The sequence below is a fragment of the Lissotriton vulgaris genome, unplaced genomic scaffold (assembly GCF_964263255.1).
Source record: "Lissotriton vulgaris unplaced genomic scaffold, aLisVul1.2 SCAFFOLD_214, whole genome shotgun sequence".
Lineage (NCBI taxonomy): Eukaryota > Metazoa > Chordata > Amphibia > Caudata > Salamandridae > Lissotriton > Lissotriton vulgaris.
Genome location: NW_028243866.1, coordinates 466,079 through 483,588, shown reverse-complemented (window position 1 = coordinate 483,588; position 17,510 = coordinate 466,079).

Sequence of the window (17,510 nt, the reverse complement as noted above, 5' to 3'; positions counted from 1 at the left end):
AGTTGCTCTGCACCTGCATGGGTGTGGCCACTCCCAGGTAATGGGGAGGGGTGTTTGATTCTGATTGGTTGGTTCCTCTGTGGCTTTGTTGTGGGGTGTGGTGGGTGTTCCTGATTGGTTTACAGGGTCACATGTAATTTTTTCAAAATCCCGATTCGGTATTTACCGATTCGGTAAATACCGATTCGGTAAATACCGATTCGGTAAATCCCATTCATTCCTATGGGCCAGAAGGACCATAGGAATGAATGGGTATTTCCGAATCGGTATTTACCGATTCGGTAAATACCGAATCGGTAAATACCGATTTGGAATTCCGAATGATACCGATTCGGTAAATTTTACGGATTTTTTTAGCTATATCCCGTTTTCCGATTCTAAAATACTGATTCGGTATGTGTCGGTATTTAAGAGTCGGAAAAAAGGATTTACCTACATCTGGCCCTAAGTGTTCTCCAGCGGGCTTGTGACAAGAAGGGTAAGCGGAGGGAAGGACTCACCAATGGGTACTCCGAAATCTTGGCTCGGATCACCCTTCGTATTTGAGTAAAGACAAATTGATCCATAAATATGGCCTCCCTAAACCGTCCACCCTCTGTACTAGAAAAGACGTGTCCCCCGGGAACAAATCCCCCAACTTAGTCATGGAATACGCAGCAGGTGTGCGCTGCACTAATTTTTTCTCCCTGATGGGAAGCCAAGGGTTATTCGCCACAGGGATCTCCAATGGATATAAAGCACTTCCACCAGTCACTTTTGTCAATTTACGCCAGGCCCAGCTAGTGGTGTAGACTGTTTGAATGTCTTTGGGGTCTCTGGGGAATCCCCTCGGTAACACAGAGCATAGTGGAGCCGGAGCACCAGATCAGCCTCAGGCCTGGAGTAGGGAATCCTTGCATCAGGATCATAGCAGGAATGGGCAAAGCTACGATGAGCGACTAAATAATATACCTGGAAATTAGTGACACCGAACCCACCCCTCTCACATAGTAAAAACAAGGTGTCCCAGCTAACTCTGTGTCGTTCGCCCCCTCAGAACAATCTTATGAGATGAGATCTCAGCATGTGAAAAAAAGTGTTGGGGAGGGGATGGGTATGTTGCAAAACAGGTACAGGGTCGGGAGGACAAATACCTACAGGTATCGGGAGAACAAATACCTTCATCAGGGCCACACGGCCAGCCAGGGATAGCGGGTGCTTCAACCAGCGCTCTACTTGCTATTCCAGGTTGTGTACCGTGGGGCCATAGTTTAGCCTGGTTATTTGCTCAGTGTCTCTGTGTAGCTAGAGCCCCAAATACCTGACCGACTCCTCGCACCATGTGAGTGGGAATTCACACTCCCATCGAGCAATGCCCTGTGTGAGCGGGAAAATCTCAGATTTTCCCCAATTAATACCCAGCCCAGAGTATACGCCGAACCTAACCAACTCTCTAATAAGCGGTTCCAAATTCTCTTGAGGGTGACGGACATACAGAATAATATCATCTGCATACAGGGAGATTAAAAGTGGGTCCATTTTGAACTGGAGACCTCTGTGCAGATGCAGTGCCTGGAAATGACGGACCAACGGGTCCTTTGCCAATATAAAAAGCAGCGGGGAGAGTGGACAGCCCTGCCGGGTTGACGAGTGAATACGAACAAAGAGCACAGTGTACCGTTCAGACGGAGCCTAGCGGTGGGCGCCGCGTACAACAATGCAGTGAGATCGATAAATCCCTTAGGGATACCCAGCTTCCTCATTACCGCAAAAAAAGGGCCACTCCAAAGAGTCAAATGCCTTTTCAGTGTCCAATAGGACCGCGGCCACCAGTACTTCAGGAGCGATCCGATGTAAAACCACAAACAACGTATGCAGATTTAACGTCTTTGACCTGTGAGGGACAAAGCCTGACTGGGCCTGGGAAATAATACGGTCCAATAATAGGGCCAGTCGCAGCGCGATCATCTTGGCTAATGTTTTATAATCAAGATTTAAAAGTAATAACGCTCTATACGAGCCGCATAAAGCCGGGTCCTTCCTGGCCTTTGGGAAAAGAATTATTACAGCTTCACGTAAAGTAGGGGGAAGTACCTTGAAATCCAGTGCCTCGGCAAAAGTAAATCCATATACGTTTTATTAAAGACGCCATTAAAACCATCTAGGCCTGGAGCTGTCGAACCACTGATGGCATAAATAGCACTGCCAATCTCTTCAACAAAAAAAGACTCCTCCAGAAACTGCTGCATAAACTTCTCGATCCACACCATTGCAATCTCTGCAAGATAATTATCACTGTCTGCTTCATCATGTGTCACACGAGTGGTATATAACGCCTCATAGTAAGCTAAAAATCTGTCTCGGATCTCTGAGGTGCTCTGCAGGCTACGACCTGTGGAGGAGAGTATGCAAGTGATGCAGGACCGTCCAACCAAACGCCTGATTAGATGCGCTAACATACGGCCGGGTCTATCACCTTCCCCATAACGCATAGCGATGGCAAACTTGCCTAAAAAATGGCTTTCACGTTCTGCTGTGTCTTTGAATTTCATGAGAAGCATCAGGCAGTGGGCGAGCCAACTGGGATCAGATCTCACAATCTGCTCTTTGTCCAATTCAACTAATTGCTTCTCAATACATGCAATCGTGCCACACAAGTCTTTGAGCACTCCTGAATGCTTAGAAATGCATATGCCACACATGTAGGCTTTAAATGCCTCCACAGAGTGGCCCACGAGCTCACAGAGCCTTTATTATGCTCGAAGTAATCGACATTAGGCCCCCTGAGTTCAAATTGAAACACCTTGGCCATCAGGGCATGTCCTGGGAAACTCCACAACCTCTCGCAACCCTCTGGTCTGGGAATACGTACGTGCAAAACCACTGGGGGATGGTGGGTGTAAGTGCTCAGGAGATGCTGGGATGCCCCAAACCATAAATCAAAATTGGGGAGACAAGCCCGAAATCTAATCTGGTCCAGGTACCATATTGAGCAGCATAGTGAGTAAACACAGCGTCTCCTGGATTATGCTGGCGTCACATGTCCACAAGGACAATTGATTCACACATGTCTAACAATATGTGACGTGCACATGGCTTAGTATCCGGGGATTTGGAGGTACTATCACGCTCTGGATAGAAGATTAAAGTCACCCCACATACATATATAATCTGCCTCCAATTGTAAAAGCTGTGCATGAAGACCTTGGAAGAACTCTGGGAAATCAACATTAGGTGCGTATACACAGATGAACGCAATCTGATAACCCATCAAGAGGCCCTCCACCAAAGTATATCGCCCTTCCCTGTCTGTGTGCACTTTTGTAAATTAGAAAGGTACCCTTTTATGAATCATGACAGCCGTACCCCATGCTATAACCAGTAAAGTAGCGGTGTGGACCTCAGTCCAAAGCGAAAGTGGTGGTGGGAGCACTAGGCCAGTGCATTTCCTGTAAAAAGGCAATATCTACATGATGCCGCTGAACATAATGCAAGACCTGCCTCCCTTTCTTAGCATTATTAAGCCCCCGGACGTTCCAGGTGATTAATGTGAGATCCGAAAATGGTATTAACCTACCCCGATCAGGCATCCCAAGAGTTTGGGCAGTGACTGGACTTGTGCTGTCCTGTTCTATCTAGGACCCCGATCAATATTGTGACCTTATGCCCCTATACGGCTATAATCAATCCATACCCCTATAATGGCATAAACGATCAGAGCCATATTTCAGAAACTCGTCTCTGCAGCTCATTACAGTACATGACACAGCAGAAGCCACTATCTTAGATTCCTAGATTACACACTGAGTTCTTTCAACAGATAAAACCCCCAGCAACCTGGGAAAGCCCCGCTTGCTTTGTTTTTATTAGTAATAGAACTCTAATGAGCACTGTAAGAACGACCAGTTCTTAGTGACATCTTTATTGACGTCTTATGTCCAAAAACTTATGTCAAACTCGGCACCTTTCAGGTATAAATAATACCAACGTTGCCTTAAGCAAACACAGCGATGGTGGTGGTGAATACAGGAGCAGAACAGCTGTCCCTTGCAGAGCCCAGCAGATGGGAGAAGCCCACGGACGCTGCCCCTCCTCCTCCTTGACGCGCTGAGAAAGACGCTGTCTTTTCTCCTGCTGAGAAAATCCAGCTCCGGCGTTTCCAGCCTACCCGTACGGGTAACTGGAATATCGAGTCCTGAGGGGAGATACCAGACCTCCAACATTCTATTCCAGAGGTACGGTGTTGACTAAACCTTTAGAGAGAATTCTTGAAGAAAACCCTTGGCAAAACCAACTTAACTTAAATTGCTACTCACTTACTCCCTCCCATGTATTAGGCTTAGGTCAGGTACACCGGGGTAGGCGTAGTTAGAAGCACCAGTTGAGGACGTTAGCTAAATGTATATATGAATGTATATATTTTATTCATTTTAACTATTGTATGGCTAAGAAACCATATCAATGCTTTCACAGTATTATTTCGCAATACTCCTTTTACTGTACGCACTTTTTTTAATAACAAGTCTTGCAATTGTGGCAATTCATTTCTCTTGCATGAGAAGAAAGACTGTTCAATAAATAATACCTTTTATTGAAAACGCCCGTCTCTCTATTCTCTGCATCCTGGTGAAAGTAATTCTTGCACAACTGACTGAGAGAAATAGCTGTCTATTGTTTCACACGACTCTAGAGATTGACTCTTATTCTAAGGAGCAAAGTTGTCATGTTTATGCGGTTGTTGGAAAACTGAATCCCTTCTTGTCTGAGCCAGAAAAGCTGATAACTTCCTATTCAGTCAAGAAAGTTTCCAGTGACCTCTGAGCTAGTTGGTACAAACCCAATTAAGTCTAACATAGTCAGTAGAGACCTGGAAGACCGCACTTCTACGTCTACACTGCTGTTTATGTTATTCCAATGCACAGGGCCATAGGGAAAATAGGAACTACACTACAGTGCATTACAATAGGAACTTGCCATGCTGCAGTGAATAAACATTGTGAGAACTATTACCATCCCCATGAATCTACCATGCCCCCGCTCCACCCCCACCCTCGGAGTATCTCCAGTGAAAGAAAATGGACCTGAATCCTGGAAACATCCTCGTACAACTAGTTGGATCAGTACAAGATACATATCACAAAATTGAAACACACACAAAGTGATCAATACTTGGGGTGTGGCAACGCCACACTAGTTACCCAACCTGTAAAATCATGCAAATACATGTCAGCCATCCAATAATAAGAAATTACATGTAACAAGTCGCCGCAGTATGCCCGTACAGATTACCAACATTACTCATTGGGGTATAAGTCTACACTGAATTTACAGTGCTTGATAAGGGTATCCAGTCTCTCAACAAATTCATCAATAGTCTCACCAGCTTTCTGCCATTCTTGACTCTAAGATGTACTTTTTGTAATCTACATTTGGCATTCGATTGAACTTGAGATTTAAGGCTGCTTTGATTTGACAGTATGTAATTTTGTCAGCTCACTGCATTTTCTTTATGACTTCTTTTACACCATAACCAGCAAGATTCTTAAGGTACTTGACTATCTTCTTATTATCTGATACTTCTATTGCATCAACGAAATTATCAAATGTCTATCCATTCAGTTCATATGTTGCCAATATTCAGCTTTTTATCACCATCGAATGGCGGGGGTTCAAGAAGGCAGAAACCTTGTAACCATTTATGAGGTTGGCTGACACTGAGGGTGGAGTTCTCTACGACTCTGTCTGCTCTCTGCTAGGAACTTTTTCATCCATAATATCTACTAGGCTTTGTACCTTTGGGTAATCTTGGACAGCCTGTGGAATCTTGAACCTCCCTCTTGGTCTTCATGGGAGGCATTGCATTTAGGAGACTTTTGGAGTTGTTCTGAGCCACCACCTGGCAGCTTTTGTGGTGTGCCGATTCGGGTATGGGCAGCTTGACCAACACAACTCTGGGTGCTTCCTCTGGGGCCATTCCACCCAGCTCTGTGGTATGAAGACTCTTCTTGCTTGTTTCTGGTAAGCAGATGATCGTTTCTTGTATTTGAATTGCATTGCTTGTAAGCGTCTATGTGTAGCTCCTGACACCTGGTTGATCGCTGCCTCACAGCACATCTGCTCAAAGTGTTATCGCTTCATATGATGTAGGGCTTTAGGTTGTGTAGTAGCGTGCTACCTCTTTTTGCAGCCTTCCCAGATGGTTTTTGGCCAACGATATGTAGACTTCTCAGAAAAGCTTCGTTATTGTCAAATGCTTTAGAGGGACTGGGGCTCGCACACTTCGATGAAGGCACACAGCACACACGAGCAGTTTGCTGTACCACAGCAAAGTCTCTGTGAGAGCACTGTCAATCTTCAGCTTACTCATCCCATCCTCGTCACCAGCTGTAGTGGCCTCCCCAGCCCGGGTACTCGCCAATGACTACGGCACACATGGAGCTTAGTATTGTCTTTATTCTTATGAGTAGAACCGTGAACTCAACATTCTAAACCTGCATTCATTTCACTGCGCTCGAGTGCTTGCATCACAGTTTTACGCAGTCCATCAACAGACGCATGGGTTCCATCATTGCAAACTCACACAACTCTACAGACACTACAACAGTCTGGCTCGCTCCTTTAGGCCGCCACTCAGCGCATCCCATTGAATAGCGAAAAACACCCACTGTTGGCATGGCCCCTTGGTCTCTTCGGCAGTGGTTGATTACCCACCTTGGCAATCCAACTATTCAATGAACAGAGTAGGGCTCCCATTCTGCGCCTTGAGGAAATTGCATATAATTTAATAATCTTGTTGATTACAGAGCCTGTGATAAAGATATGTATGAATTACCGATATTAAGTAGAGGATGGCCTGATCTTCTGAAAATGTGTGAACCCAGCTGTGGTATTTTTAATTTCTGTGGGGAAATATGATAAAATCTCCCTGCAAAAAATCTGCTGAAACAATTAAACATTTATATTAATGCTTCTCAGGTTAATGGCAAATATAATTGAACAAACAACATCAATCAGCGTTCACAGATGTCATTTATTTTCAACATTCCAGAATGATTAGAGAGAAAGCTAATGTAAAGGTATAGGGAGCGCTTCCCACCCCCACGCCCCTGGCGCATGCGCCCTCAGCAAGCTTCCCTTTGTGCACGCTGATGACGAAGCCTCTCTCTTTAGCCCTCCAGTCCACCCAGACACGTCTATTCAGCGCTCCTGTGTATTAATGCCAGAGCCGCCCTCACACTCAAGAGGCTGCAGATTAAGGAGTTTCCTAAACATTCCAGTCGGTCCCCACATGCATTCACTCAAACGTGCGCCTCACCCCAATCCCCTTCCTCGTATCAGCAATGGTAGATATGTGAATTTGTGAAAGCAAATTTTAAAATATGCCTGATTAATTAATTCATGATTATGCTCACTGCGCATTTGCATCTACCTAAGTAAGGGTGGTTGTGCTATCTAGCAGTAGCTGTGGTATGTCAATGTAGGCCTTCTGAAATGTGCTATTATTTTAGCTTCCAAGATATACCACGAGATGGCAGCAGAGACCCACTTAAAATATTCGCCGTCCTTGATCCGGAGGCCATCGACCGAGTGCAGCATACAGCATACAACTGTTTATTTTTAGGATGGCCAGCAAAGGTGATGTTTATCATAGTAAGAAATATAAACCGATAGGTTCCTCGAACAACAGCTGCAAACAAAGAACGCACTCACTGAGCTCTGCAGTGCCACAAAGTTTAATTCTACATATTATATATGTATATATAATTATAATATGCATTATGTGAACATCTCTCGTCTCATGCTTGCTTCTGGGATTATATTATATTATATCAAATATATATTTGGTGGAATAACGTACAGTGGAATACTCTACGGGGGAGTGTAGAAGGGTGGAGTGGCATAGAGCGGAACAAAGTAGAGTAGAGTGATGTACAGTGGAGTGGCGTAGAGCGGAGTAGAGTACAGTCAATTAGCTTAGACTGGAGTGGCACACAGTGGAGTGACATAGACACGAAAGTCTCCCCAGTTGGTGGTGCCTACACAGGTAACAATATGTGTTGGGCACTTAGAATAATCCAAAGTACAACAGTGAGGTTCACTACTTTTATTTGAAATATAGAAATCTTATGTATAAACTACATATTCTTGTCATTAAATTATACATTCATTCTGGTATTAAAACAGGTAGCAAATATCCATGGTTACAACATAAAGATAACTTAGTGTCACTAGTGTAGCGCCAACTTGACAACTTTCAGCCAAAACGTGTTTCGCTCAGACTGCGCTGCTTCTTCAGGGCTAGTCACATGTCTGTAGTGTATCATACAAAAAGGTTTCTCAATACACATCAATGAATAAGTTGTGTGCTAATAAGTTGATTGTATATAGAGTTCAGAGTGGTTTCCCAGGTACTCTCGATCTAGGTAAGAAGAGGTGAGCACGGATTAAGAGTAATTATTAGTTTCTAATCAGGACAGAGGTGGAAGTTTCCACAATTTGCGGCTTTAACAGAATAGTACAAATCGCTTGTAGACCAAACGTAAATCAACTTGGGTATAACAGGCTTAAGAAAATGTAGAAGGAATGTTCTCCAGAGCGTCTTCAAATAACTATAACTCGTGCTCTAAAGTTAATAAAAAGCACGTCCTTGCCATGCTCTCCTATTATCCCACATATTACATCACTCATATGCTACCTTCTATGACATCATTGATAAATAATATCACTGCAACGTTTTCAGTGAAATTATTGATGAGAAAACTGTGCATGCGGAGGTATGAGTTATAGTTACCTTAGAGCACTAGTTATAGTTACTTGAGATAACTAAAGCTGAATTTCTGTGGTTGTTGGAGGTTAAAACATTACATTAATTGAGCCTTTTTATCCAGTGGGGCAAAAAAAAAAAATATATATATATACATACATATGAACGCTAGCGAAGACTTTCATACCTGTCTCTAGTGCAAACCCCCAAGTACTATAGCACCATTGTAAGCTGAATAGTTTTGAAAAACACTCCCACTATTATGGCATTTTGACTATGGGAAGGGCCTTGGTGCTACATTGTCCTTCTCGCACAGTATAGTGTTTTTAAATTATCTGTTTTTATGATGGATTTTTAAAATAAGAGCTCGCTCTTTCACATTCTTTATCCATTTTGCCCTTGTTTTGCAAGTACTGTACATTATGATTGCACTAAATTACCATATGGGCATAGATACCTCTAATTCTATGGATTAGGGTCGCTGACAGAAATAAACACACTTGGGTCTTATTGTCTTTGCACACTGCTCTATTTTGCACAGTTGCAGTTAATTTACACATATAGGAAATGTATTTTATAATAAATGTATTCATCAACATTTCCAAAACGTCAAGTCTTTTTAAAGAGAAATGCCTAAATATGCTTTCTTCTTTTTTAATGACGTGTTTTTATGTGCATTGTTTTACTTACAAACACCGTGTTTTTTTAACTTTTGTTTAAACCTGTAAGTATTTCTTCAGTGCCATGTAGCTGGTTTTAGTGTCAACCAATGATGTTACAGCTTTCTTAGCACCTGGCACTTTAAAAATCTGCTTGCTTCTCAAATGGCATTGTGTGACCAAGGCCTCTGGGTAGGCCGAAACGTTATGCTGGCAGGCTTCTGAAAAATTAAATAAAAAAAGATTTCTCACCTGCATACCTTGGGTCGGCTCTCGCTTCTTTTCCGGTGGGGTCCCTGATTACGAGGGACTTCTGGATTCTTGGAACCGTCTTCTGATTAAGGAGCCTGCACACGTAGTTGTGGGTATTTCTATATATTGAGGACGTCCTGTCCACCCAATTCCCAACGGCGGGAAAACAGACACGGACCTCCCAACTCCGAGGAAGAAATCACGGACTCCCACACAGCATTAGTGGGTGAAGCAGTGCAAACTGTGCAATTTATTCAGCAAAAAATAACACGGGAACAGTGTCCTCCATGACGCGTTTCGCTCCCCCTTGGGAGCTTGATCACCGGGCACAGGCAGGGGTGCATACATGCATGTGTGCATCTGAAATATAAAGTCTGAATCCTTGAACAATGATATAATATATATATATATATATATATATATATATATATATATATATATATATATATATAAATCTCTATATATCTTCATTCCACTGCTCTCCCAGATTACAGAGCCAGCCACAGCAGCATAATGGAGTCACCTCACGAACATAACAGGAACAGCAGTATGTTTTTCTTCTCCTTTATTAGTGATAAAACAATACCCTACAGCAGGACGCCAACACGTTTTGGCTTACACCTTCAACTGGGCAACTATATACATTCAATTTAAAAAAACAAATGTTAAAGCTTAGTTATAGTTAGCAAAACTTAGTTTCCCTATACGAACTAAGTTTAAACTACACAACCTTTAAAAATTCAAAAGTTATAGTTATAACTTTCATTTACAATTTATCCACCACCTTCAAATTATTGTAAGTAGCGGACCTCCTTACACATTCTTTCAGCTCGCTAACCAGACAATACTAACTAGAATTCGCACAAATAATGATACTCCACTGCACAAAACTACACTGTACAAGACTTTCTGCCACTGCACTGCTCCTGACAATACTGAACTATATGATACTCTAGTCCTCTGAACTCCACTCTGTGTCACTACACTTTACAACACTCTGCTACACTCTATGCCACTCTGACACTCTACTCGATAACCCTCCACTCTGCCACACTTCGTTTCCCAACACTCCACTGTACAGCACTCAGCTTTACTGTTCTACACACCACTATTTGTATTTATCTATACTACTATTATAAAGAGAGAACTTGCACCTTTTGGCCAGGTAAACTCGGGAACCACAGCACCAATCACAACACCCAATACAGCGTTGGAAAGGGCAGTTGCAGCAGAAGGACATAGGCTATGCAGACGCCCACCATATACATTTAAAATGTAAAAGAACCGTGCCAGCAAAGTAGTCCCTTGTGGGAGTGTCTGCATTGTGCTGTGGTTGTGTGCTGGGGGCGTGACAATCGCTGGGGGCATTCAGTCACAAGTGTTGTTTTTTCTTCCCAGGTTCTATACATTCCTGCTCCCTTTAAATAGTAATTCAGTGGAGGTCCAATTCTCTTAGAACCACCCCAAGCACAGTTATGGGCAAAAATACAACGCATTATGGGATAAGCTTAGCATAATTTTTAGCATTCATGAAAGGGTTTCAATGTTTTGGAATTTTACTCATCAGGGACATCTTGGGACCACGAGGTGAACTGCAGCTTGATGTATAATATTTTAAATGCTATTGCATTTGCCTCATCAGGGACATCTAGGGACGGCGAGGTGTACTGCAGCTTGATCCATACTAATATAATAAAGAGAGAGCCCAAACCTCTGAGGCGGGTAATCTCAGGAACCACAGCACCAATCACAACACCCAATACAGCGTTGGAAAGGACAGTTGCAGCAGAAGGACATAGGCTATGCAGACGCCCACCATATTCATTTAAAAAGTAAAAGAATTGTGCCAGCAAAGTAGTCCCTTGTGGGCGTGTCTACATTGTGCTGTGGGCTTGTGCTGGGGGGAGTGACAAATGCTGGGGGCGTGTGGTACGTTCCGCCCTTCGGGCTGGACTGTTCCCATGAGGTACAGGGTCAAGGCTGATTTGCATATGGCCATGTCTGAACTGGGGTGGTGTGGAGTGCAAAAAAACGATGGATTTAGACCCAGATCTCTGTACTGTGGTGAATGTATGACATTGTTCTGCATTCTGTCCATCAATTGTTGTTTTTGCATTTGTCACCCCGAGTGGGATGGGTGTGCTCAGACGTGAGTCCCATGCTCTCCACACCAGTGGAGTCAAGCTATCCTGGTTGAAGACAGCTGATAGCCAGAAATTGGTCTTAAAATGCTTGAGTCTGGTCCAGGAGAGACATGGCTTGGCAGTTCGGCCTGGAATGTTCCCATGAGGCACAGGGTCAAGACTGAGGTGATGTGGAGTGCAAAAAAAAATATGGATTTAGGCCCTGATCTCTGTATTGGAGTGAATGTATGACATTGTTCTGCATTGTGTCCATCATCAGTGGTGCGCGTTGTGGCAATTATTTCATTGTTTTTTTCCCCAGGTTCTGTACATTGCAGCTCCGGGTGTTCATCCTGCTCCCTTTAAATACCCCTGCACCCCATAATTAAACCCCACCCTCATTCCTTAAAATACCCCAACACCCTTAAACACTAACCCATCTCAACCCTATAAATATACCCTGTACCCCAAAACCCAAACCTATACCTAAATCCTAAAAATACCTCTGTACCCCAAAGACCAAACCTACCCCTGAACCCTAAAATACCCCTGTACCCCAAAACCCAAACCTAGCCCTGAACCCTTAAAATACCCCTGTACCCCAAAACCCAAACCTACCCCTTAACCCTAAAAATACCCCTGCATCCCAAAACCCAAACCTAGCCCTGAACCATAAAAATAACCCTGTACCCTAAAATCCAAACCTACCCCTGAACCCTAAAATACCCCTGTACCCCAAAACCCAAACCTAGCCCTGAACCCTAAAAATACCCCTGTACCCCAAAACCCAAACCTAGCCCTGAACCCTTAAAATACCCAAGTACCCCAAAACTACCCCTGAACCCTAAAAATACCCCTATACCCCAAAACCCAAACCTAGCCCTGAACCCTAAAAATACGCCTGTGCCCCAAAACCCATACCTATCCCTAAACGCTAAAACTACCCCTGTACCCCATAACCCAAAACTATATCTGAACCCTTAAAATACCCAAACACCCCAAAACATATACCTCAGTACCCCAAAACATATACCCCTATACCTATACTTACCTTATCCAAACATTTTTAAAAAACATGCTTTTACCATTCATGCATTTACAACAAATTTCGTTGTAAATGTATGGATGGTAAAAGCATATAAAATGTAATGCCATGCGTTATAATGGCATTGCGGAGTCATGGTACTTTCATAATGAAGTGATGGTCTGCGGAAAGAAAGTTGCGGAATAATGGGTGTTTACCCTCCCCCAGTAAGTACATTGGTGGCACGGCGGCCCACATCTCCAGCAACATACTCATATTTTTTCACCACCGATTTGAAAAATGCACAGGTCTCTCTCATTGATGGCCAGCACCGACATGCACTTTTAGACACACCTCCCGCCACAAGTTCTAGAATTTCGAACTTTAGAGCTGGGGAGCTACGTTCAAATCTCGGCATCAGGTCAACATCCTGTGATTCCAGGCAAATTGCTTTGTCTCCCCTTGCCTACCACAAATGAATGTGTTCTTCTGTAATGTAAATTGTGCTCATGCCATGTTGTCGAGTTTGCGCTATATAATATTGCAAGGAAAAATAAAGTAAGGAAACTCGAGTTCACACACTACTGAATGCGTACTCTTAAGTGCATCAGCAGTGCACTGTAAATCGGAGCGTTTCACAGGCCAGTCACAGATAAGAAATGCTATCAAAACGAACTCCTACAAAACAATATACTACTGGCTGGCAGCAATTCATACCCGGACAACGTCGGGACGGGCTGCTAGTAATTTATAAAGCGCATAAAGCCAACAGGCATCGAAGCGCTAACACTGGTCTGAAACAGCCAGTAGGAAGACAGCAAAGGCATCAGTAAGAATAAGAAAATAACTAGGTTTTAAGAGGCCTATGAAACACAGAGTAAGAGTTCAAACTTGCAATATGTAGAGTCCAGTGTCGCAAGTGGAGAGTTGCTATGTGGAGTGTTGTATAGTACAGTGGAGGAGATTGCTGTAAAGTCTATTGTCATAGACTGAAGCACTGTAGTTTGGAATTGAGTGCAGTAGAGTAGAGAGCAGTATCATACAGTGTAGTAAAGTGTTATATAGTATAGTGGCATGGCGGATCATATAGTGGAGTCAGACTGGAGCAGCAAGATGTACAGTGGAATGACATATCGAACAGTAGAATAGGGTGTCATACACTGTTATAGAGTGGCGTTAAGTGTTTTGGAGTGGTCATAGAGTAGATAATCGTCAAGTGTAGTATTGTAGAGTACAGTGGAGGAGAGTGCCATAGAGTGGAGTGCCGTGTCATACAGTGGAGTGACATATCATAGTGAGAAGTTGAGTGGCTGGTCATTGAGTGTCATACGGTGTAGTACAGTGGCGTAGAGTTGATAGTCATAGAGTGGAGTATATTGGCATGGAGTGTAGTACAGTGTTGTAGGGTGGAGTTGCATATAGCGGGGTACAGTGTCAGACAGTGGTGCGTTGTAGAGCGAAGTATAGTACAGTGGCATGGAGTGGGATAAAGTGTAGAGTGGTGTATATTGGAGTGCTTTACACTGGAGTGGGGTAGTGTAGAGTGGAGAAAAGTGTCTTAGTGTGGAGTGGCGTGTCGTGGACTACAGTGGTGTGGAGTTCATTATTTTCTTTTTTTTATTTTAAGTTTTGTATAGTGCGTACATGACCCAATCGGGTATCCGAGTACTTTACATAAGGGTTGCAGAAGACATAGATCGAACGCTATGGGATCACTTTAGTTAAGTGTACATCAGTTACAGCAGTGACAAATTTGACTGGACCATGACATTGGCCAGTTAGCAATTACAACAAGATAGATCAGGGTAACAAAGTCAAGTAAAAACAAGCAGGGCGACAAAGGAGCAAAGCTTCTAGTTCACGTTATTGTTCATCCATAGAGCTTTCGCATTCTTTTGAAGGCAAGGGTTGAGGGAAGTAGTCTTATTTCCACGGGTAGGGAGTTCCATATTCTTGGGGCAGTCCCAGAGAAAGTATGTTTGTAAGTTTTTCAGTTTTTTGAATTTCTTTGGTTTGAGGAGCAGAGTGCTGGATCTCCTTGTAGAATAGAGTGGCTTAGCATACAGTCAAGTAAAGCGTCAAAATGGAGTACTGTGTTGTACAATAGAGTGTAGTGGAGAGCTGTATAGTATTGGAAAATGATGTAGACCACTGTAGAGTAGAGTGGCATACAGTTTACTATGTTAATACTAGGGTGGAGTGGAGTACAGTATGGTGTTGTCGAGTGTGGTAGGGGGGATTGGCATACAGTGTTACAGAGTGCAATGGCATAGAGCGGAGTACTGTGTCAGACTAAAGTAGAGTAAAGTGGGGTGCAGTGGTGTACAATGAGTTGCATACAGTTTTATATAGTGGACTAGAGTATCGTAGAGTATAGTAGAGTGTTGTAACGTGGCATGCGGTATAGTACAGTGAAGTGAAGGGATATAAACAGGAGTAAAGTGTCGGAGAGTGGCACACAGTGTAATAGAGTGTTGTAGAGTGGCGTCGCATAGAGTACATTAGAGTACATTAGCGTGTGGAACAGTGGAGCTGCATAGAGTGGATTATTGAATAGTAGCGTAGAGTGAGGTAAGGTCTCATACAGTTGAGTGGAGTGATGTAATGTTATGTGGAGTAAAGTACAATAGAGTGTATTGGTGTGTCATAGAGTAGAGTGGCATGAAGTGGAGTCTACTGGCTTAGCATAGGTAGTAACCTGCTATAAATTGGAGTGGAGTCTCATACAGTAAAGAGCAGGTCTTACCAGCTTCCTCCTCACTGCCAGGCAACACCATGGCATTTCTACCATTTTTCCACCTCCTCAGCACCCCTTCCCCCTCCCTTAGACCTATTAAAGGAAGGTTGCAGCCCGGTCCTTGTCAGCATGTCTTGCCTTCTCCCCCCTTGCTGCCAGCAAATGCCAGTGGACTGCCGGTCTGCTCCTGCCCTAGGGAGCCAGCCCCACCAACACACAGACTTCTTCAGGCCTCCATCGACCCAGGCTTTCAGTGCCGAGGCTTCCTGTGCCCCAGGGCGCTGCTACGTTCACCATGCCATTTTTCCTGTTCTGCTGAACTCTCCAGCACCCCTCCCTTAGACTTATTTAATGAAGGTTGCAGCGCAGTCACGCCGCCGGCCCTCCAAATGCACTCCAAACACAAGCCTGTCTGCACCTGTACCATGCCTAGCACCAGGAACCCTGGGCCTCTGCACTCCCAGAGATACTCCACCGCAAACCACTTGGACCCTGGACGAAACAACAACTGCTGCCTCGCATCACTTCACTACACAGCAGGACCCTTCACCTGCATCCACTGCCGGTTCACCTCCATGCTAGAACCGACCGTCATCCCAGCAATCAGCTCCTCATCCTCATCAGCCAAGGCCTCCCAGTAACAACTCTGCAGTCTCCTGATCAACGCCAGATTGCTCTGCCAACACACCACTGAAATCTGGGGTACGATCCCCACCCTCTTCCCCCAACGTGACCTTCATTACAGAGACATGGCTAACCCCTGCATCCACCCCGGATATCACCACCAAAACACCCATCGGCTACAAGATGAAGCACCACAACCACACCAAAAGACACAGAGGCAATATCGCCTAGACCTTTCATTAGGTACTCTATTATCTGACCAGTGAAATGGGAGCCATTGTCACTCCATAGGACCCTACGAATTCCAAATCGAGGGAAGAATTCCTTCAACAAAATGTTGGCTGTTGTCAAAGCAGTATTATCTTTGGTCGGATAGGCCTCTACCCACTTGCTAAATGAACACACCAACACTAAAGCATACTTCAAGTTGTTGCAATGCCCCAACTGGATATAATCCATTTGGAGTGCTTCTGAAGGTACCTGGGGTGGAGAAAATACACCTGTGGGGGTTTATAGTCCCTTCCTGGTATTGTGTAAACATATCATACAATGCTTTACTAAATGTTCAGCTGTTTTATGAATGTCTGGATTGTCCCAAACCTGTTCTAGTTGGGAGATGGTGTTTTTAGCACTAACATGGACAGGCCCATGAGCCATAGTCAAAAAGGGCAATAAATAGGCATGAGGCAATTTCTATTTTGAAATACACAGATTTTGGAATCACGCACTCCTAATATTCAAAATACAATAATGGTATTATTAATAATAATGATTGACTTTGTAAAGCGCCTGGCTACACTGTACCAGTGTGTCCCCGCGCTATAGAATGGCCAAAACCAGGGCCACTCAACTGCTATTTCTTCCCACCCGGCCAGAGACTAGCCTAGCCCTAATCTTTGTGAAACAAGTGAGTTTTCAGCTCCTTACGGAATACCAGCGCTGACGGAGCCTCAGAGGAAGTCTGTTCCACTGTTGAGCTGCCAGAACACAGAAGGACAGTCCTCCCATTCTCACTCTGCTAAATTTCGGAACCTGAACCTGCCCAGTCCCGCTAGATCTCAGCTGTCGGGTAGGGTGGTACAGGGTTAGTAGGTTATGGAGGTATGTGGGTCCTTTCCCTTGTAAGATTCGGTGGCCAAAGCAGAGTGCTTTGAATGACACCCGTTCCCTGATCGGAAGCCAATGTAGTGTTTTCAGTGCTCTCTTAGAAGGAGCTCTCTTGGGCAACATCAAGACCAGGCGGGCAGCCGCATTTTGTATGCGCTGCAACCTCTGAGTGCACTTGGCACTGGCTCCTAAATAGAGGACGTTCCCATAGTCCAGTCTTGATGTTATTAAGGCATGGACC